Below are 23,119 nucleotides of genomic sequence, written 5' to 3'. Positions count from 1 at the left end.
TAGATGACATCACATCCATGACATTCCAACAGCCCGTGCCCCACTGGCCTAACTAAAAGGGAGACTGGAAAATGTAGTCCTCCTGTGAGCACAGGAAGGACAAATGGGGTTCATGAGCCTCCATCAGCCTGTGTCACATCGATGTTGCTGAGGACATTAACACTAAGTCAATGCACTACTCTCTTTGTAAATCTCAGTACCAGGAATGGGCAACCCACTTTTAGTAGGGGGACTTGCATTTTCTTTTCCCTTTTTTTTTTTTTTTTTTTTTTTTTTTTTGAGAAGGAAACTCGCTCTGTCACCCAGGCTGGAGTGCAGTGGTACAATCTTGGCTCACTGCCACCTCCGCCTCCCAGGTTCAAGCAATTCTCATGCCTCAGCCTCCCGAGTAGCTGGGACTATAGGCGCCCACCAGCATGCCTGGCTAATTTTTTGTATTTTAGCAGAGACAAGGTTTCACCATGTTGCCCAGGCTGGTCTCGAACTCCTGACCTCAAGTGATCTGTCTGCCTCGGCCTCCCAAAGTGCTGGGATTATAGGCCTAAGCCACCGCACCCAGCCTGGGACATGCATTTTAGTGTATAATTTTACCCCAAGAGTCCTCTTTCTCTCCCTATCTACCCCCAATTTCTTCATAAAATGCTTTGTTCTCTTGCTCTTTATTTTTATAAAGTATTTCAAGTTCTTTGGGAATGAGGTTAAATACCAATGATTTTTTTTTTTTTAAATAAGCCAAACTGTTAATCCTGCCTCCATTCTTGTCACCCTTAATCCACTCTTCATACCCCCATCTGGGTGACATTTTCTAAGAAGCACATTTTCTAGTAAGCTGTTCAATGGGTGGCTCCCTACAAAGTACAGGATCAAGTGTCAAGTCCTCGGCATGGCATTCCCAGTCCCGGTGATCCAGCATCAGCCTCCCCTTTCCACCCTTATCAACTGTCATTCCCAGTTTTGAACCCTGTGCGCTTCATCCACACACACTAATCTTCCCAAATGGTCTAGAAGTTGGGATAAAAAAACTCTTTTTTTAATTTTTTTAAGTTCTGGGGTACAAGTGCAGGATTGTTACATAAACATGTGCCATGGTGGTTTGCTGCACCATCAACCCATCACCGAGGTATTACGCCCCCCATGCATTAGCTATTTTTTCTAATGTTCTTCCTCCCCTGACCCCACCCTCCAACAGGCCCCAGTGTGTGTTGTTCCCTTCCCTGTGTCCATGTGTTCTCATTGTTCAGCTCCCACTTATAAGTAAGAACATGCAGTGTTTGGGCTTCTGTTCCTGCATGGGTTTGCTGAGGATAATGGCTTCCAGCTCCATCCATATCCCTGCAAAGGGCATGATCTTTTTCCTTTTTATGGCTGCATAGTATTTCATGGTGTATATGTACCACATTTTCTTTATCCAGTCTATCAACTATGGGCATTGGGGTTGATTCCATGTCTTTGCTATTATGAATAGTGCTGCAATGAACACACATGTGAATGTATCTTTGTAACAGAATAAATCTTGCAGTTTCTAATCATGACATGCAGCCATATCTCCACATTTCTCCATCATAATCTCTCTCCCTGGAGTACCCCCTTCTGCTTTTTTCCAACTTCAAGACTCATATCTCTTCAAAGATTTTGTTTTCCAACCACTCTTTGCACTTTTGCAACACCTCTAAGGTAGCAGCTAGCACACTTTACTTGCTATTATTTGTCTACAGACTTTTCTCTCATACTAGACAGTGAGCTGCAAAGTCAATGGACAATATTGTACCCACCTTAGAGCCTAACACAAAGAAACTGTTTAATGAATGTCTGGGGAATGAATGAATGAATGAAATATAAATGAGGGGAATATATTTATAAAACCTTGAGGATAAAGTACCTGACCTGAGAATAAACCTTGAAGTAGTTGAGATTCAACCACTTGAGGTGCCATTTTGTTATTTACAATAAACCCAAAAATATAAGAGAACCATTAGGGAGTTGTTACAAGTCAGTTAATCACAATGCTTTCAATGTATGTTCTGTTCAGCTCATTAATCTTGGTAATACCATTAGAAGAAAGCCGGTGCGTATGTGTGGTATGTCTCCAAGGGCAGGAAGGTGGTGAAGGGAGGCGAATCCGAGAGGGTAGAGGGAGGGGAAGGGCAGGAGGAGAAAAAGGTGGGAGGAGGACCAGGTGGGAGGGTGGTGGTTCACTCAGGACCCAGCAGGGTCAGCGCGATGAGGCGGGTGGCCCTGTTCCTGAACGGCAGCCCCAAGAACGGAAGATCCTCAGACAGATTCTAAGCCTCCTGAAGGATTGTTGGGATTCCACATAGACTGGCTGACATCAAATGTTGGAGGCGCGGTACTTTACAACTACACGGAGCACTTCAGTGAATAAATAACCTGACAGTGTGCTGGCCCACATGTTTAAGGACAAAGGTGTCTGGGGAAATAAGTAAGATCCTAGAGGAGCTTTCTTAATTGACCGAAGTCCTGAGTACTTTGAACTCATTTTGAATTACTTGCGTTGTGGACAGCTCATTGTAAATAATGGTATTAATTTATTGGGTGTGTTAGAAGCAGCAAGATTTTTTGGCATTTATTCATTGATTGAACACCTAGAAGTGGCAATAAAGAACTCTCAACCACCGGAGGATCATTCACCAATATCCCAAAAGGAATTTGTCCGATTTTTGCTAGCAACTCCAACCAAGTCAGAACTGCGATGCCAGGGTTTGAACTTCAGTGGTGCTGATCTTTCTCGTTTGGACCTTCAATATGTTAACTTCAAAATTGCCAATTTAAGCCGCTGCAATCTCGCACATGCAAATCTTTGCTGTGCAAATCTTGAACGAGCTGATCTCTCTGGATCAGTGCTTGACCGTGCAAATCTCCAGGGAGTCAAGATGCTCTGTTCTAATGCAGAAGGAGCATCCCTGAAACTGTAATTTTGAGGATCCTTCTGGTCTTAAAGCCAATTTAGAAGGTGCTAATCTGAAAGGTGTGGATATGGAAGGAAGTCAGATGACAGGAATTAACCTGAGAGTGGCTACCTTAAAAAAATGCAAAGTTGAAGAACTGTAACCTCAGAGGAGCAACTCTGGCAGGAACTGATTTAGAGAACTGTCATCTGTCTGGGCGTGATCTTCCAGAAGCCAACCTGAGTGGGTCCAACATGAAGGGAGCTATATTTGAAGAGATGCTGACACCATTACCCATGTCACAAAGTGTCAGATGAGAATTTTAGGGGCTGGAAGATGTAGAAAATGAAAACGTTTTCCTTATCACTTTTCTTTCTCCACCCACTCAGTTGTCTAGAAGAAGTAACACTGTAAGGAAATTTTTAAAAATCATTTAGAGGATTATGCTTGTTCTCAGCGGTGCATAGGAGAAAAAACTGACGTTTTTTTCCATATTCTGATTTTTAACACAAAAGCACTCATTCAATAGATGTAGGGAAACTAGATATTTCTGCCTTTTGAACGGGGTAGGGGGGTTTACCTGGTTTTATGAGCAGGAATAGTATCTATTATATTTGCTTTTAAATAGGCGTGATGTGGAAATACCATCTTGGTTTGAGAGGCACTTGGGGATTTTAATTTATGGAAAGCATAACATATGCAATTATATTTATTGAATACCTAGATGCAGTATGGATATTTAAATTGTTAAAACTTCATGAAAACTTGGAAAACGTTGTTCAGGTTCATAAATAACTTTAGTGATGCCTCCCTCTTTAAATACCTGTCACACCGTATGAATATGGTGAGACCAGACTCCCTAAGACTCTTTTCAGGCTCATTTTCATAATGTTTACTTTTTAGGACAAAACAGTAGCTAAATTAAAGTAATACCCAGTTCTTACTGATTGAGACAGAGTGGAAAGAAAGACATCGTTGTACATCACTGTCATTCCAAAGGTACAGTGGAACTCCGGATGGAGGAATAACTTACCTATCACTACAACACTTATAAATGAGAATTTCTCAGAATTTCATTCTAGGCAAGTTCCACTCAACACCAGACCAAGCAATTCTATCTATTTACACTATTAGCCTAGTTTTCTCATACAATCATCACAAGCATAGGAAGATACTTCAAAACCAAAAAACCAAAGTCTATCATTAATATTCATTTAATTCAAATACCAAATAGTTTATATAGGGCCAGCTTAGAAATAGATACTAAATCCAGAGCTACTGCAATCAAAGCTTATATGAATGAAGATGGTAGAGTTGCCTGTTAAACGGCAATGTAATATAATTGCAGCTAGAACCCCACAGTAGGGAATGAGGAATTTTAAACACATTTGATTACAGCCACCGAAAAAAATATATAAAGTAAAAATAAAGGCATATGGCTGGTCCAAGATGTAATACCAGTCAGAACCTGTGATTCTTTTACTTTTTTTTTTTTTAAACAAATTTTAGCCCAGTTTTCTTGAGTCACTGCCTCTCTGCAGCAGCAGAGGAAGGGCCTGTACCTCCCTACAAATGACCTGGTGTCCTTATTTCTACTCCAAGAGCAGGGATATTAGCTGTGTCCAAATGGGTTCTGAATTCTACAGACTCATCAACATGAGGCAAAGAATCATTGAAAAACCCCTGTGTTTCCTTTGGGAGAATGACATATCTTTAGTATTTACGTAGCTTATTCTTCTATATCTACATATGCAAAGCTTTCCTTAACAGTAAAGGGTACATATGCATAGTGGGAGGAGATCAGACCTTTACAAGTGAAGGAAAGCAACTTCAGAAATGAGTTATTTTCTTTGCTTTATTATTTTTACCAAGACAGAGAAGTATTGTATTGAGAGATAATCTATTTTCATAATCAACATGCGCCTAAATTATATTTAAATTATTTCACTCTATACTATATTTTCAGGAATTACAGAATGTGTTATTCATTCACCTAAAGGTACCTCTGTAGAAATAACCTAAAACTGCAAAAGGATCTGAAAGATCTAAACATGGTGTGCTTAGAAACTGCAGATTTTACATCTAATGTATACTGCATTAATAAACGATATAAAGTGTTTAAAAAAAAAAAAAAAAGAAGAAGAAGAAGAAGAAGAAAGCCAGCACCTGTTCACAGGAATACTAGGTGACTGTAGCTGGTCTTGAATTCCATAAAAAGCAGAAATCTGATTCCCAGGGCTGACCATGAAGAATGTTACAAGGGGGGAAATGATTGTTGTCAGCATCAGATACCCCCCTGCCTTCTCACTCCCTTGTGGGATGATGCTAAATGATGCTAAATGTTGGAGAAGGAATGCACTTGACCACCCAAGTCAGCCCAGCACTGCATTCTAGTCTCTGCCTTTCTCCAGCAACTGGCCATGTGGGATCAAGGAGGTCACTTCTCCCTGGGCCTATTTTTCTCCCCTTAGAATGAAAGGTGCACTAGAGGTCTAATTCAAAATGCCAATTTTTACAGCCACACACCCAATCTTTCTTTGTATTCTCTTTGACAGCAGACTCCTTCCTTGTGTCTCCCTGGAGGGCGTTCATTTCACACTGATTTCTTGCCTCCGTAGGTTTCTGGCCAGGTGGAGTTGGGCACATGGTTGCAATGCCTCTCTGCTTTCTGTCCACCTCCCCCAAACCCTGAGCCCCTTACTTACTCCCTTATTTAAAAGCCCTTTTCACTGAATACCGTGATAATCTTAGTGATCAGTTTCCATGATGAAAACAATTGCATTCTGTTTCTTAAAGGCTTGGTCCTGTTCATTTTAAAATTTGAGTCAATATTCGATCAGGTCTCTTTCTCTTCTTTGTGGCTCCAGTGGCTGAGGGTGAGAGGGTGGGGGATGCTGTAGGGGACACAATCTGGGGTCTGTTCTCACGCACCTCCCCTTCCCTCTTTCTCTTCCTTGTACCTGCTCCTTTGGTCTTGGGGTAAAAAGAGGAACAAGAGTGAACTTGGCATTCCCTCCCAAGGGCCGTTAACTGCCCTCCTAGATCTCTGGTCTTTAGTGTCAGGTAGGCGGGTAGACATTCCACAGGCCCCTCGGAGGGAGGGCTCATTCCCAAACAGATGGTCGCTCTTAGAGTGACTGGGCCAGTCACTGCTGGCTTTAATGTGCATTAATTTATCCCATAATGTAGCAGCCCAGGGCCTCTGTAGCCCCAATCTCTTCTTCCCTCATGGCCAATTCTTCAGCCAGTAGGCCCTTGTAATATCCAACTTCCGTAGTTGGCAATAACCTGAATCTTGAGGCAGGGAAACATTGACTTCCTTCCCACCTGCCACAGATCTCTCCCCAGAAAGCCTTTGTCCTGTTCCAGTAACACAGCAGCAGCCCAGCAAGTCTGCTAGATGAGCAGATGCCCGCTTACAGACCCTACTGTATGTTACTTAATTTGTTATTAACCGAACTGTTGGTAAGAATATAAGGCAGTTCCTTCACTAATGGTTCTCTTGGGGGCTTCCCTGCCTTGGCTTCGGAAAGAAAAAATCCCCACTTTCCCTCCAGCTTGAGGAGGAGAAGGACAAGAATAGCTTCACATCTCAAACACTGCTGTCCTCCAAAAGGCAGCATTCCTCTTCCCCCTCCAGGTCCTCTTCTCATATCCAGAGGAGGGGGGTCAGGTATTGTGGGAGGCATTTGGGTCTGTTCTCTGAGTGCTTCCCAGGAAGTCCTGAGTGGTGTGGCTGGTCCAGAGCACTAACTGTCCCTCCAACTTAGAGTATAGAATGCTTGCTGTGGTTTTTCCTTATTGTAAGCCTTTGTAATCGAATTGAGAAAACATGATTGCATTCAGCACCCTACAGCATCTTGTTACATATTCGTGTGTGTTAATACTGCATTAGTATCTGGCCAGGCCTGGCAGCTCACACTGATAATCCCAACACTTTGGGAGGCCAAGACAGGAGGATCACTTGAGGCCAGGAGTTGCAGACCAGCCTGGGAAAGATAGCAAAACTCTGTCTCTACAAACAAATTTAAAATAAATAGTGGTCCCAGCAGTAGTCCCAGCTACCCAGGAGGCTGAGGCAGGAGGACCCCTTGAGGCCAGGAGTTCAAGACTGCAGTTAACTATGACCACACCACTGCACTCCAGCCTGGGCGACAGAGTGAGACCCTGTCTCTAATAAATAAATAATTTTTACAATATTTCATTAATATCTGTCTTCCCTGCTATACTATAAGGCCATGACAACAAGACCCATGCATGTATGCTTTGCTCAAGATTGAACTCCAGCTACTTAGAATACCTGGCCAAAACAAAATTTTTTGATGTTCAATATTTATTGAGTGAATGACTGAATAAAACTCCTCTTACAGTCATTTTGCCCCCATGACCACAGCTGATTGGACCAGAGCTGGAGACATGACCTAAGAACCACCAATACATGCCAATACCAATACTATGAGCCAAGCAAATGATGTCATGAGAGAACTGGATCCAAAAGACAGGAGGACCAGACAGCCTGTACTGAGTTCTTATTGAGTATCTAGAAGGCTACATGCAGCTCGGATGGGACAGCCATGTGCATGCTAAAATATAAAATGCTGATCTAGGGCCAGGCACAGCAGTTTCTGCCTATAATTTCAGCACTTTGGGAGGCCAAGGCAGGAGGATCACTTGAGGCCAGGAGTTCTAGACCAGGCTGGGCAACATTACAAGACCCTGACACTATAGAAACTAGGGGAAAAAAAGGTCCGGGCATGGTGGTTCACGCCTGTAATCTCAGCACTTTCGGAGGCCGAAGCAGGTGGATTGTCTGAGGTCAGGAGTTCAAGAACAGCCTGGCCAATATGACAAAACCCCATCTCTACTAAAAATACAAAAATTAGCCCAGCGCAGTGGCATCTGCCTGTAATCTCAGCCACTTGAGAAGCTGAGGCAGGAGAATCGCTTGAACCCGGAAGGTGTAGGTTGCAGTGAGCCCAGATTGCACCACTATACTCCAGCCTGGCCAACAGAGTGAGACTCTGTCTCAAAAAAAACAAAAACAAAAACAAAAACCATCAACCAGGTGTGTTAGCACATGCCTGAGTGTAGTTTCAGCTCCTCAGGGGGCCGAGCCAGGAAGATCATTTTAGTCCATGCATTATAGGTTACAGTGAGCTATGATCATGCCACTTCACTCCAGCCTGGGTGACAGAACAAGACTCTGTATCAAAAAAATAAAAAAGAAAAGAAAGGAAAGGAAAGGAAAGGAAAGGAAAAGAAAAGAAAAGAAAAGAAAAGAAAAGAAAAGAAAAGAAAAGAAAAGGCTGATCATGAATCAGGGAGATTAAGAAAAGCAAAGAAAATGGACTACCTGGCTTCAGAGAAAAAGAGAGAATTCTCTTCTCTGACCCTCTAGTTATTGGTTTTAGCATCTATGAGGCCCATACCTACTTTCTCATTTCCTGAGAGAGCCCAGTATCCTTCTAGTGATTTCTCTTTCAACCTAGTTTGATGAAACTATGGTCCTTGCAACAGACCTTGACACTGAGAAATGGTGCTCCATGTCAGTGAATTCTCTAGGTTACTGAACTTGTCATTACTTGAATTGTTTGTAATAATCTAGTCTTTGTAAATGCATCCTATAGATGTATTCTTAGAATCTGCAGAATATAATTTAATATTTTTCTTAATGACTCAGAGTCACCTGTTATATTAAAGAAATAGTCCTTCGGTCTCCAAATTAGCTGTCAGCTATCACTAGCAGAGCACCTTTTCTCTTAAAATGGCCCTTCTAATTCATTGCAAAGCTTTTCTTTTGAGGCACCAGCTCTGCAAGCTGATTCTACATGGGTGGAGACTCCAACAGGCCACTCTGAGGAAGGGTTTGCTTCCAAATGGATGGTGGTTCTTGGGAACATTGGGCTACCAGCTGCGTGCCACAGCTTTCAAGCCACACTATCACTGTTCTAAACCATGTCTAATCACCTCCTTCTAGTCCTTCTTCCATTACAAACTTGTTACCTACATGCTCTTTTGCTTTGACTGTTAAGAACTCACATACTGGCTGGGCACAGTGGCTCACGGCTGTAATCCCAGCACTTTGGGAGGTCGAGGCAGGCAGATCACTTGAGGTCAGGAGTTTGAGACTAGCCTGGCCAACATGGTGAAACCCCTAATCAACCAAAAATATTATTTTTAAAAAATTAGCCAGGTGTGGTGGCACATGCCTGTAATCTCAGCTACTTGGGAGGCTGAGGCAGGAGGATTGCTTGAACCCAGGAGGAGGAGGTAGCAGTGAGCTGAGATCATACCACTGCACTCCAGCCTGAGTGACAGGGTGAGAATCTGTCTCAAAACAAAAAAAAAAGTATTCACACACTGTGAAAGTTCTTTTCTTCAATATCAACCTCCTTTCAATGAAGAGTTGATCTCACTTTCCCAAAGGGCCACCTGGTTGTCTACAGACAGCGAGGCCCAAACTCTAATGCCTCCCTTTCAGAGTCCAAGCTTGATGCCAGCTGGCCTGCCATTAGGCTGCTCAGGTCAGAGATTAATTTTCCCTCCAACCAGCATGCAACTAAGTCCACTAGACATGCTTGCTTAAAAAAAAAAAAATGAATAGAGATGCCAAATCCAAACAAATCCTCAAGCTTCTGGGGGCAAAATTAAGCCAAGCTCATTAGCAATGAACCAGGCTCATCTCAACAAGGCTCCTGTTTTCTGATGGGTAGCTTGAGGAAATAAGCTCAAGTGCAGCTCAGGACCACCAGGGGTAATCTGAAGTCCAGGCCAGGACCCTGACCTCTAGTGTGGTCCTAAAGTCTACCCTCCTTGAAGATCCGGGATATCAGTTATCAGAACCAATGGCTCCAGGACCCAGGGAAATTAGAGCACCAGTGGCGCATCTTAAAATCCTCCAGAAACACTTTTACCAGTGTCCACTTTCCATAGGATCCACGATAATGTGAAACCAGGGCCAGTCTCCTAGAGCCCCCACATCAGCCACCATTTTCAGCAGTGTCTGTGCACAAGCTTATATTTCTAGCTGAGCTGGATTTTCTGCTATCTAGACCATAGGGGAAAAAGTCAGGAACTCATTTCTGCCAATATCACAGCATAATCTGGCCACATCAAGTGAAAGAAAATTCAGAGCCACTAATTGGAACTAAACTGGAATTCATACATATTCCCATAAACCCCCAAGTCACCAATCTTAAATCCCATGCCATCACCCTCCAGGTCAGAACTGGCTCTGTATAAGCGGCTGGTACAGACAACGAAAAGCAAAGGAATAAGCCTCAGTGTGCTCAGGACACTGGAAGACCCAGGACAATCTGAAACCTAGACATGCCAGTTTTCTGAAGTAAAATTTTGAGCTTTTTCGAGGCGAAGGACAAGGCCTCATTTTGCCCCTAAGTCCCAGTCTGGAACACTGAAACAGATCCAGAGTGACTCGATGGGCCAAGAGCCAAAGTTTCTGCCTGCTGTAATCTGGAAGTAGAAACCAGAGTTGCAAATTTCTCTATATATCTAGGTATTTTATAGGATAATTCTGGTAGGCTAATGGATCAGAGATATAAATGGGCATATATAGAATTATATTGGTGTATGTAGAATTTCCTGGAGGAATTTTCCCATCAGACAAGGCTGAAAAGGATAGTGTAATTGACATGTGAACATGGCATCATGAAGGATAAAAGTAGATTATGGGATCCACAAAATAGTGCAACATGGGAAGAGAGCCTTCCAGAACCAAGGGTCTTGGGCCCAGAAGACAGATAGAATCAAAGGCATCAATAGGACACTTGAGAAATTAACACCGGAACCTACAGAGACGGGGTGTTGAAAAAGCCCTCCTGGAAGCCATCTGGGGCAAAGGAAGGGACACCTGTCAGGCCTGGTGTCTGCCATAGAACCCTTTACCGACTATGTAGGTCAATATCTCCACTTAAGAACTTCTGAAAATCAGGAGTCCTCAGAAAAAAAAGTGGATTAGGGCCAGGCATGGTGGCTCATGCCTGTAATTCCAGCGCTTTGGGAGGACAAGGCGGGAAGACCACCTGAGGTCAGGAGTTCGAGACCAGCCTGGCCAACATGGTGAAACCCCGTGTCTACTAAAAATACAAAATTAGCCGGGCATGGTGGTGTGCACCTGTAATCCCAGCTACCTGGGAGACTGAGGCAGGAGAATTGCTTGAACCCGGGAGGCAGAAGTTGCAGTGAGCCAAGATCATGCCACTGCACTCTAGCCTGAGCAACAGAGCTAGACTCCATCTCAAAAAAAAAAAACTTTATTAATTAAAGTTGATTAGAATAATAAAAAATACAGTATTAAACAAAACATGTGAGGAAATTATTAAGTCTGGACAAAGCTGACTTGTGGGCAGGCTAGCTTCATGGGCTTAATGGGTTGGTTTTTGGGCTGGTTGCTGCAGACTGTAAGGGTACTATTTCTGCATATGGTCTGGCCATTGTCTATTTGTACATTCAGTCTCTCATAACCCTATAGAGTAAGTACTACTACTGTTCTCATTTTACAAATGAGAGGAGTATGGCATGGAGACACAGTAAATAGCAGAGCCAGAATGCAAACTAAGTTATTCTGTCCACAGAGTCTATTCCCTTAGCCCCTGCATGAAAGTGCCTCCGATGTGGCTTGGTGTTGAGTCAGTTCTGGAAATTTCTTTTCTATGAGAAAGTCTGAATCTCCCTCTTCTACCCAGTTGTTTGGGGTTCTACCCACCCATTCTTGTAACCCAGCCAAAGAGAATGAGAACTTGACCTTGGCATGCTAAAGCACCAGACTGTGTAATGTATTGTAATGCCAGTAATTTATGAGACTTCTTCTGTTTGGAGGGTTTTTACTTTTGTGTATGATTGTCTTCCCTGGCAAGATTAAGAAAAGATAATTTTTACAGGTTAGGTTCCCTGGAGAGACTCTGAAACAGGGATTCACACGCAGTAGATTTATTAGAGAATGCTCATGGGATTAAGCCCTGTGAAAGGAAGGAGAAGGGGCCAGGACTGAGAGAGAGAAGCTGAGCAGTGATTCAGCCTCAACAAAGGCTTCAGCCCACTCCATGTGTTACCAGTGGAGGGTGACCAGGTTCTTGGCATTTTGAACAAAGAATTGGACAAAATGCACAAACAAAACAAGGAAAGAATGAAGCAACAAAAGCAGAGATGTACTGAAAATGAAAGTACACTCCACCGGGTGGGAGACGGCTCAAAAGTTCTCCTTACAGAATTTTCTGGGGTTTAAATACCCTCTAAAGGTTTCTCATTGGTTACTTGGTGTACACCCTAAGTAAATGAAGTAGTGGTCTGCAATCAGAGGCTGAAGTGAAGTTACAAAGGTTACACCCTAAACAAGAGTCTAACTGGTTATAGAAAGCAAGCGGGGGATGCGAGGCCGGGGGTGGGGGCATTGCAAAGGAAGTAGCCTCTGGTCCTTTTGTTACTTAGGTGTGGAAAGTCGGGGCTTTCCTTTTGATTTATTTCTAGGAAGTTGGCATGAATTGGCCTTGGTTTCCCTGCCTCCAGACCCTATTGTCCTGCCTCACATGGAGGCACAATAAAGCCAAAATGGACCTTCTGAATTGTCCTGCGTGGCAGCAGGAGCACCTGGCCTTAGATTCCTCCTAATTTAGTCACTAATGCAAGCTGCCCCCATCAAGAACAGCCGTGGGCAATTTCCAGAGGGAGCTGCCAGCTGAGGGCTATCTTCTGACAACATTACAGAAAACAGGTGTGGAGTATGTTTATGTCCTGAAAACATCATTCTCAGAAAGGAAAAGCTATAATTACTCCTCAGAAACTACAGCTAATAAAAAAGAAAGCACCAGTTCCTGGCGGTGTATTTGGCAGCACTAAGACAGAGACAATCTCTGAGTGCCGACGTGGTAACCTCTGGGGAAAGTGAACCAAGAGAAGTATGAGCTCCAAAATGTCAGGGGTGGTGGAGCGGCCAGTTGGCTTCTTGCCCCAGGCTCTTCCAAAGATGCCTCGGGTCCCAGTTTAATCCTCATGCACACCACAAACATGGTGATTTCCTTACGAACAGTACAAGTGCATGAGACTTGGTTCCTAAACTGGAATTAGACCAGAGCATGAGCCAATCAATAATTTTTTGTAATTTGTGTAACTTATCTGTGATCTCATTAAAGAGCCACTTTTCCACCTGCTCTGGGTTTAAATCTTGTGATCCCTGAGCCAGGGTCCTCTCCCTTGAACTCTGGCCAACTCAGGGGCAGTCTGAAAAGAGGATGAATAATTTCCCTGAGAGGAAGGAGGAGGGACAAGGAAATGGCAGAAGGAAGGATGGAGTGGGGGGAATGAGAGGAGAAAAGGAAAAGAAGAACAGAAGGAAAATAAGACATTAAAAGACGATGCTTATGCAATGTTCTACCTGAACACAGGGGCAGATTAGAAGACATTTCAAGATTCTTTCGTCCTCGTAAGTCTAACAGTAAGTAGGCTTTGCAAGTAATTTCCAGTAGAGACCATATGCCTCTGTCCCCATCTACCAAGGCTGGTTGTGTATTTGGGAAACAAAGCATGTTTCTACCCACCGGCACCCTCCCACTAGAGAACACAGCAAAGCTTTATAATACTTTCTTCCTGTCCCTTTTAGCAGCTAATCTGCAGAAAGATATAAATCACACTCTGATAAGAAACCCTCTCCACATATAATAAAGAAAATGGGCCAGGCGCAGTGGTTCGCATCTGTATCCCGGCATTTTGAGAGGCCGAGGCAGGCAGATCATCTGAGGTCAGGAGTTCCAGACCAGCCTGGCCAACATGGGGAAACTCTGTCTCTACTAAAAACACACAAAAAGTTAGCTAGGCATTGTGGTGCACGCGTGTAATCCCAGCTACTCAGGAAGATGAGGCATGAGAATCGCTTGAACCTTGGAGGCAGAGGTTGCAGTGAGCCAAGATCGCACCACTGCACTCCAGCCTGGGCAGCAGCAGAAGACTTCGTGTCAAAAAAAAAAAAAAAGAAGAAGAAGAAGAAGAAAGAAAAGAAAAGTAAAAGAGTAAGAAAACGGCTGGGAGACAAGCCAGGAAGAGTGATACCCCATAACAACTGAGTAGTGAAAGCTGAAAGTATTTTTCAACTCACATTGCAAGTAAGACTATGAAAAAGAATCTTCTTTTCAAGTGATTTGCTCTTTATAACAAAGTGTTAAACACACACACATAAAATGCTTAACAGCTCAGAAAATAGTTTTGAAAGTTCATATGGGAGTATTTTCATTTTCTCAAAACATTATCTATAAAAAAACTGTATACCATTTGTTGGAGAAAACAGGCTATTTTCAAATGTTGCAGAGCCTGACATATACATCTCACTCTCTAAGTATCCTTATAGAAAATCCTTCTATTCGCTGGAAGATCCTTTCAGAATGTTAAGCATATGTTTCTTCCAAAAGCACATGATTTTGAAATTGGAGTTTTTCCAATCTCACAAGTCTTTTAGCAAAACATTCAGGTTCTCTTGGCCTCCTGCTGACGTAGACAGCTGAAGCCTTTATAGGCTAAGGCAGGTTTTAGAAATTTGCTTTTTGCACTTACGAGACAGTTAATCCCATATTAATTTGTAATATGTCATTCTTACACAGATTTAGCTAAAACTCAGAAAACCTGAAATTCACACACTGGAAGGATGTTATAAAGTGTAGAAGAACAATTTATAACTCGCTTTATGCAACAGGATAATTTCTTCCTCTTAGTTTTATTGTTTGGAGTTCAGCTTATAAAAGCTTAGAATACATGATGAATTCCTACAATGATTAAAGGTAACTCAGATGTGTCAAAGATTTGACAACCAATTAAATATTATTTATTCCAAGTTGTTAATTATGGTCACCTCTGGAGAGAAGGTTTTTCATTTTCCTGTATTTTGCTGTTAGAAGTCTATTTGTTCATTTTCACCTTGCTATAAAGATACAAGACTGGATAATTTATAAAGGAAAAAGTTTTAATTTACTCACAGTTCCACATGGTTGGGGAGGCCTCAGAAAACTTACACTCATGGCAGAAGGCGAAGGAGAAACATATACCTTCTTCACGAGGCAACAAGAGAGAGAGTGACGGGGAAAAGAGCCCCTTATAAAACCGTCAGATCTCGTGAGAACTCTCTCACTATCGTGAGAACAGCATGGGGGAAACCGTCCCTATGATCCAATTACCTCCCACGAGGACCCTCCCTCCACATGTAGGGATTATGGGGATTACAATTTGAAATGAGATTTGGGTGGGGACAGAGAGCCAAACCATGTCAAGACCCTCTTTCCTTTTTGCAGGGGAACTTTGATTTTTCTTATTAAGCCATTGAAGTGTTATTTACATACATAAACTGGAAATTTCACTAAAGAAATTTGTAAGGTTAAAGCATTTAGCTAAGAATATGCTGTAAGTTTTCACTGAAGGGGGAAAATATCAACAATTCATAATCCCCTTTTCTTTTAACACCATACTTTTTTTTCTCTTTTCTTTTTTTTTTTTTTTTCCTTGCAACAGAGTCTTGCTTTGTTGCCCGGGCTGGAGTGCAGTGGTGCAATCACTGCTCACTGCACCCTTTGCCTCCCAGGCTCAGGCGACCCTCCCACCTCAGCCTCCTGAGTAGCTGGAACTACAGGCACATGCCACCATGCCCGGCTAATTTTTGTATTTTTTGTAGAGATGGGGTTTCACCGTGTTGCCCAGTCTGGTCTCAAACTCCTGAGCTCATGCAATCCACCTGCCTCAGCCTCCCACCATACTTTATTTCTAACACCATCACTAAGTCTGCCTCAGCTGGGGATAATACCATCACTTTCTAAATGTAGCACATTTTGCTTCTCTTTATTTAGTGTTAGATGATAGTTATGTTGCTATTCCCCTAGACATAAAAAATGAGTTCACTTAGGCAACTCCATTTCCCAGACACCATAAAATATTACATAAGAAAAACACACTAGCTCCATCAATATTCTGGGACCCTGGGATTTCACATCGTGGTGTCTCCAATTTAGCAACTTCTCCATCTCAACAACGTCCTGAAATTTTATATGACCTATAACTTGTTCCATTTTGTGCAGTTTTATGTATCCGCTGCCAGATATCCCCTGGCAGGAAGGGGCCCTCAGAATAAAATAAAGTACTGTATCACCAGGAAGGCAAGCTCTGCAGAAAACACAGGGATAATCAGCACATGCAGTCTGTCACAGGCAGGGAAGGTAAAGAAAGAACCGTTGCTTCAACTGTGGTCCTGTTTTCTAAATGCCAGTCTCATAGAGGTGTGGACCCTTGCTGGGTGGTTTGTGATTTTAGTTCCCGAGGATGAGATTTTAATTTTCTTTTTCATCAAGTTTTGAAATGATATTGGTCCACTTTTCCCAAGAGCACAGAGACTAATATAGATGCAAAAGAGAGAACGGGGCTGGGTGTGGCGGCTCACACCTCTAATCCCAGCACTTTGAAAGGCCAAGGTGGGGGGATCACTTGAGGTCAATTGTTCGAGACCAGCCTGGACAACATAGCAAAACTCTGTCCCTACATAAAAATTTAAAAACTAGCCAGGCACGGTTATGCACACCTGTAGTCCCAGCTACTCAGGAGGCTGAGGTAGGACGATCCCTCGAGTCCAGGAGTTCCTGGCTGCAGTGAGACATGATCACACCACTGTACTCCAGCTTGGGCAAAAGAGTAAGACCAGGTTTGTTTCATTGTTAGAAAAAAAACAAAAGAGAACAGGTTTAATTTTAGTGTTAGCAAATTATCCAAGATTTGCTTAGAACAGACTTAGTGAAATTTTGGGTAGAATTTGTGCTATGCTAAACCAATACTACAACCAAGATGCTAAGACAGTTTAGAGGGGTTAAGAAGTTTCCACTTGAGTAGATTTATGAAGGCTTCACGGTGGAAGTGATGCTGGAATTTGGCCTTGAAGACATAGTAGGTTTCCGTCAGTGGAGAGCATTCTGGGTAGACAGAGCAGCATAAACAAAGGTCAAAAATTCGAGGCTGCGGGCACCATGGCAGGCAAGTGGCTGGGTGCAGACAGACTTGACTTTCCAAACTCCTGGAAGATACAAAATATCCTTCATTCACTTTTAGTCATAAAAATAGCCTCCATGCAAAAAAATTAAAATATCTACTGTAATCCCAGCACTTTGGGAGGCTAAGGCAGGTGGATCACTTGAGGTCAGGTGTTCCAGACCAGCCTGATCAACATGGTGAATCCCCATCTCTACTAATTCCAGCTACTCAGGAGGCCGAGACAGGAGAATCGCTTAAACCTGGAAGGCAGAGGTTATAGTGAGCCAAGACTGTGCCACTGCACTCCAGCCTGGGTATGGAGTAAGACTGTCTAAAAAATAATAATAATAATTAAAATAGTCTCTTATAACAGTAAAAGTTCTTAAACTTGGCAGGGCCAATGGCTCACACCTATAATCCCAGCACTTTTGGAGGCCAAGGCAGGAGAATTGCTTGAGCCCAGGAGTTTGAGACCAGCCCAGAGCAACATAGCAATACCCCATCTCTACGAAAAAAAAAAAAAGGTGGGCATGGTTGTATGTGCCTGTAGTCCCAGCTACTCAGGAGGCTGAGGAGGGAAGATTGAGCCCAGGAGGTTGAGGCTGCAGTGAGCCTTGATCGTGCCAAAGTTCCAAAACTTAATTTAGCCTTAGATTTTTCTCCATCCCTCAATTTTTACTGGCTTCTGTTTGGAGGTGGGGAAGGGGGGTGCGGTTCCTCTGTCCCCTTCTCTCTCCCAGCCTACTTCTTCCCCCACTGGGAAGCTACAGTTCAGACCTCTGCATGGTCAGAGCCACGTGGCAGCCAGTGAGGAAGTAAGGGATTCTTGCTGGCCTAGAATTCCCAGGTGGGTCTGGCTGTTCGTTGCACATAGATTATGGTGGTGCTTTCCATGGGAAATTCAGAAGTTCCCATGACCTAGAGAACCTCTTACCCACTCCTCCTTCAACCCTTGGGCATCCTCTCTCTGCTGGTCAACGCTGTCCAACAGGCCCCAAGAGGACCCCATACCAGAGCTCTCCCCTACTTGGCTTAAATGTGTCCACAGGAAATGACCCCACATCCCTTTCCCTGACATTCTCTAGGAAGGCAGGCCGCACCCAGCACGGCAGCCACCCTCCGTGCTGTGTCACCGGAGCAGCTCATTGGCCCTTCTTTCACCCTCTGGAGTTCCCACACAGGTGTGAGACCCCAGTCTTCTGTGTCTCCCTGCTGTGGTAAACACATTTCAAAATGATTCCACTGGCCTCATGGAAGCCCTCACAGGTTGGGGTTAGAAAACAATACCCTCTCAGCCCTTCACCAAAGGGGCCATTTATCTGTGCACATGTATCCATTGATGGATGAATAGATACAGATTATAGATGGATAGATAGGTAAAAGAAAGGACGTTTACTTAAATGGGATCACACCATTTTTAACAAAACGTATTTATTTCATTTCACTTGAATTTCACAGAAGGAAAATCAATTGGAATTGTGAACATCAAATCGATGTTCTTCAGATATTATTTCTTAAAACAGCCTTCAAAGGATATGAAAAAAGATTGAGGAAAACTTAGTTTTCAGTTATTAGGGTCTTTTTTCTTACATGTTTCCATTTTAAAGAATATTAACTAACTCCCTACTATGAAAGAACACATCCTCCCATATCCTCTCTCCAAACTCCTTAGTTTTTTTTAGGTATATTGTTATTCACATTGTTTAGATTTATGCCACTTACTTCATTCTCTAATTATGACTCTTAGTGATTTTAGTAAGAGACATATATTTAAATGGATTCAATGAACCCTCAAGTCATTTTATTACAGCTTCCCTATTCGTTATTTTGAATCAATTCTTATTTTTCTAGATTCATTGGCAAAAATATTTTCATGGAGGTTGTATTTTCTTCATGCTTTTATATTTATATTTTTAAGGTAATATATGCCAGAAGTCTTTAGTTAAAGGACATCTTTGGCCAGACGTGGTGGCTCACGCCTGTAATCCCAGCACTTTGGGAGGCCGAAGCGAGAGGATCACCTGAGGTCTGGAGTTCGAGACCAGCCTAGCCAACATGGTGAAACCCTGTCTTTGCCAAAAAATATAATAATAATCAGCCAGGTGTGGTGGCGAGTACCTGTAATCCCAGCTACTCAGGAGGCTGAGGCAGGAGAATCACTTTCAGCCAGGAGGCAGAGGTTGCAGTGAGCCAAGATCGCACCACTGCACTCCAGCCTGGGAGACAGAGGGAGACTCCATCTCAAAAAAAAATTATTTTAATAAATAAATAAAGGACATCTTCACTGAGTATATATTCTTGAGTCAAAATGTCTCCCCTCAGAATTTCATGGACATTGGAATTTCATTCCATTGTCTTACGGCATTCAATATTGGGGACAGTGGGGATGTGGGGAGAGCAGCGGGGACCAGTCTGACTTCCCCTTCTAGGTAATTGGCTTTTTCTGTTAGGATGCAAACTAGAGATAAAGAAACAGGCATAAAGTTTGTCTGAAAAGAATAATTTGAAAGCTATCACAGGTGCTGGGAAAGACAAGGGTCTTCACACTACAGCATCACCAGGGAATGGCTGTTGGTCTAGGCAGGCCCGAGGCATCCTCCACCTCTGTTCTAGGCTGTCTTCCTACAGAGGAGCGAAGGCCTGCAGAAATATCACCCCAGGGCAAGTCAGTGCCTCTCAGACCCTTCTGGTTGGTGGGGACAGCCCAGACAGAAATCTGTCCCTTTCTGAAAGTTCTAACACATGCAGACTACTGTAAATAGAATTTAAAAAGAAAATGAAGAACATTTCAATCAAGGCCTATTGAACATCTCTCAGTGGGAATATCCAATTCATCAGAATGATACAGTCTTTAAACATTTGGGACAAATATCACTAAAACTAAAGCAGAAGTTTCTTTGATTCAGGCTTGATTTTAAGAAAATAATGCATATATACCCTCATGAGCCCAAAATTTACCAGTACACTTTATTCAAGGAAAAAAAATGAGGCCAGGTGCAGTGGCTCATGCCTGAAATCCCAACAATTTGGGAGGCTAAGGCGGGAGGATTGCTTGAAGCCAGGAGTTCAAGACCAGCCTGGGCAACAGAGTGAGACCTTGTCTCTACAAAAAAAAAAAAAAAAAATTAGCCACGTATGGGTGGCGTGCACCTATAGTCCCACCTACTCGGGAGGCTGAGGTGGGAGGATCGTTTGAGCCCAGGAGTTGGAGGCTGCAGTGAGTTATGATTGTCCTACTGCACTCCTGGGTGACAGAGCAAGACCATGTCTCAAAAAAGAAAAAAGAAAAGGAAACAATGAGATCTAGGTAGTAGTAATTTTTAATAAGATTTATAAATTGAAATATTGCAATGAATTTCTAATGCAGCTCAAGAAAAAAATCAAGATTAAATAAAAATTGATTCAATATCTACAGTGACAAATTATTATAAAAATAAGTCCAAGTTGGCTGGGCGTGGTGGCTCTGGCTTGTAATCTCAGCACTTTGGGAGGCCAAGGTGGGCGGATCATTTGAGGTCAGGAGTTCAAGACCAGTCTGGCCAACATGGTCAAACCTCATCTCTACTAAAAATACAAAAATTAGTTGGTGTGGTGGTGCATGCCTGTAATCCCAACTACTCGGGAAGCTGAGGCATGATAATCACTTGAACCCAGGAGGCGAACGTTGCAGTGAGCCAAGATTGCATCACAGCACTCTAGCCTGGGCAATAGAGTGAGACTCAGTCTCAAAAAAAAAAAAAAAAAAAGTCTAAGTTATTACAGTACAAGCTGTTTTACAAAAAAAGAAAATTGCTTCTTTTTGTTTTCCATGTACTTATTTTAACCACTCAAGCTGATCCTCTCTGGAGTTACCTGTAATTCCTAGTTGTGGGTTTTCTGTTGTCAGGCCACCCTTGCCCAGTCATCTGGCCAGGAGGAACAGGCTTTTCTTGGAGCTTTTTTCTTCTATGCCCGTTGGTGACGGTAGGTTGGAGCCTTCTGCAGCTCCATGTCCAGGATATAAGGGAGGTGATAAGGAAATCCAGGGAATTCCCCACTGAGTTGTTTTCCAAGTCCTGAGGTCCCTAGGCAGTCCACCTTCTCCTTTCACCTTTCAGAGCCTTCCACAACTTTCTGTGCTTTGTTCAGAGTCTTTTAGTTATGAGGAAGAGGACCTGAGAAGAATGGGGTCATTCCTTCTTTGGAGCAACCTGAAGTCTGAAAATTTTTGATGTGTAAAATATAGTTGTTGATATGGCTTTTATATAAATAAGCATCAGTGAGAAAAAAATAATCCTGTGAGTGAAGATGCATAAAGTTAGGGAATAGCATAGCCTCTGCAAAATATTCCAAACAATGAATTCAAGGAATTATAAGTGAATGGAATACTACTCAGCACTATAAAGAAATTAGCTATCAAGCCATGAAAAGACATGGAGGAATCATATTACTAAGTGAAAGAAGGCAATTTCAAAAGGCTACCTACTGTATGATTCCATCTCTATGACATCCTGGAAAAAGCAAAACAATGGAGGCAGTAAAAAGCTCGGTGGTTGCCAGGGCTTTCACAGAAGGGAAGGATGAATAAGGGGAGCACAGAAGATTGCTTAGGACAGTGAAACCATCCTGTATTCTGCATGACACTATAATGGTCAATACATTTCATCACACATTTGTCAATACTCACAGAATGTAAACATCAACAGCGAATCCTCATATAAGCTATGGAGCTTGGGAAATAATGCTGTGCTGACATAGGTTCATCGACTGTAACAAACATACCAGTCTGGTGGGGGATGTTGATAGGGAGTGTATTAGTCCATTCTCGCACTGCTAATAAAGACATACCCAAGACTGGGTACTTTATGCAGAAAAGGAGGTTTAATGGACTTACAGTTCCACATGGCTGGGGAGACCTCGCAATCATAATGGAAGATGAAGGAAGAGCAAAGGGACTTCTTACCTGGCACCAGGCAAGAGAGGACTTGTGCAGGGGAACCCTCTTTATAAAACCATCAGATCTCATGAGACTTATTCACTGTCATGAGAACAGCATGGGAAAGATTCGCCCCCATTATCCAATTACCTCCCACTGGCTCCCTCCCACAACACGTGGGAATTGTGAGAGCTACCATTCAAAAGGAGATTTGGCGGGGGACACAGCCAAACAATATCAGGGAAGTTCTGCATAGGGGTACTATTTTTCTGGGAGCACTCTTTACTTTCTTCTCAATTTTGCTGTGAACCTTAAACTGCTATAAAAAATAAAGTCTAGGTGTTTTTTATTTTTTATTTTTAAGTGAGCAATAAACAGATGTCAACACCAAGATGAATTAGATGCTGGAATTACATGACAAGTATTTTAAACAGATATTATAAAAGTGCGTCAACAAGTAATTACAAATTCTCTTGAAGCAAGCGAAAATTTCAGCAAAAATGGAAGTCATTGAAAAACAACCAAATGGAAATTATAGAACTGAGAAATACAATAATCAAAATTAAAACTGTGTGATTAGGCTCAATAGTAGAGATGATAGAGGACAGAATCAGCGGACTTGAAGGTAGATCAATGGAATTTACCCAATCTGAACAACAGAGAAAAGAAAGACCGAAATAAAACGAACAGAGAGTCTCAAAGACCAGTGGGACTGTAACAAAAGAGAACATGGTATCATTGGAATACTTCAGGAAGAGGAGCAAGACCATAGAACTGAAGAAATTCAGTAAAATTTGGTGGAAGACATAAACCTACAGTTTCAAAAAGCTGTGTGAACTATCATAAGCAGGATAAACTCAAAGAAATTCACCCCAAGACATATTATAATTAATCTTGTAAAAACTAAAGACAAAGTCTTGAAGGCAACTAGACAGAAAACATCCATTACTTACAGGGAAATACCAGTTTGAATGAAAGTGGATTTCTCTTCTGAAACCATAAAAGACAGCAGAAAGTGGCATAACATTTTTCAAGTACTTAGAGAACTATCACTCGCAAATTCCATATCCAGTGAAAATATCCTTCAGGAATTAAGGGGAAGTAAAGACATTCTCAGATGAAGAAAAACTGAGAATCTGTTTCTAGTAAATCTGTCCTTAAAGAACAACTAAAGGAAGTTCTTTAAACAGAAAGGAAATCATAACAGAAGAATGCTTGAAACTTTGGAAAAGAATGAAGAACATCAAAACAGGCAAAGATGGGGGGAAACATAACAGATGATCCTATTCTC

General features: G+C 42.5%; 1 pseudogene; it reads left to right on the top strand.

Annotated features, from left to right (window-relative positions):
- The first annotated feature begins 1,085 nt into the window (after positions 1–1,085).
- On the top strand, positions 1,086–3,223 carry LOC129491669 (BTB/POZ domain-containing protein KCTD9-like; annotated as a pseudogene).
- The last annotated feature ends 19,896 nt before the right edge of the window (positions 3,224–23,119 follow it).

This window comes from Symphalangus syndactylus, chromosome 10, assembly GCF_028878055.3.
Source record: "Symphalangus syndactylus isolate Jambi chromosome 10, NHGRI_mSymSyn1-v2.1_pri, whole genome shotgun sequence".
Lineage (NCBI taxonomy): Eukaryota > Metazoa > Chordata > Mammalia > Primates > Hylobatidae > Symphalangus > Symphalangus syndactylus.
Note: the sequence above shows the minus strand (reverse complement) of the source record. Positions and strands in the feature narration are given on the sequence as shown.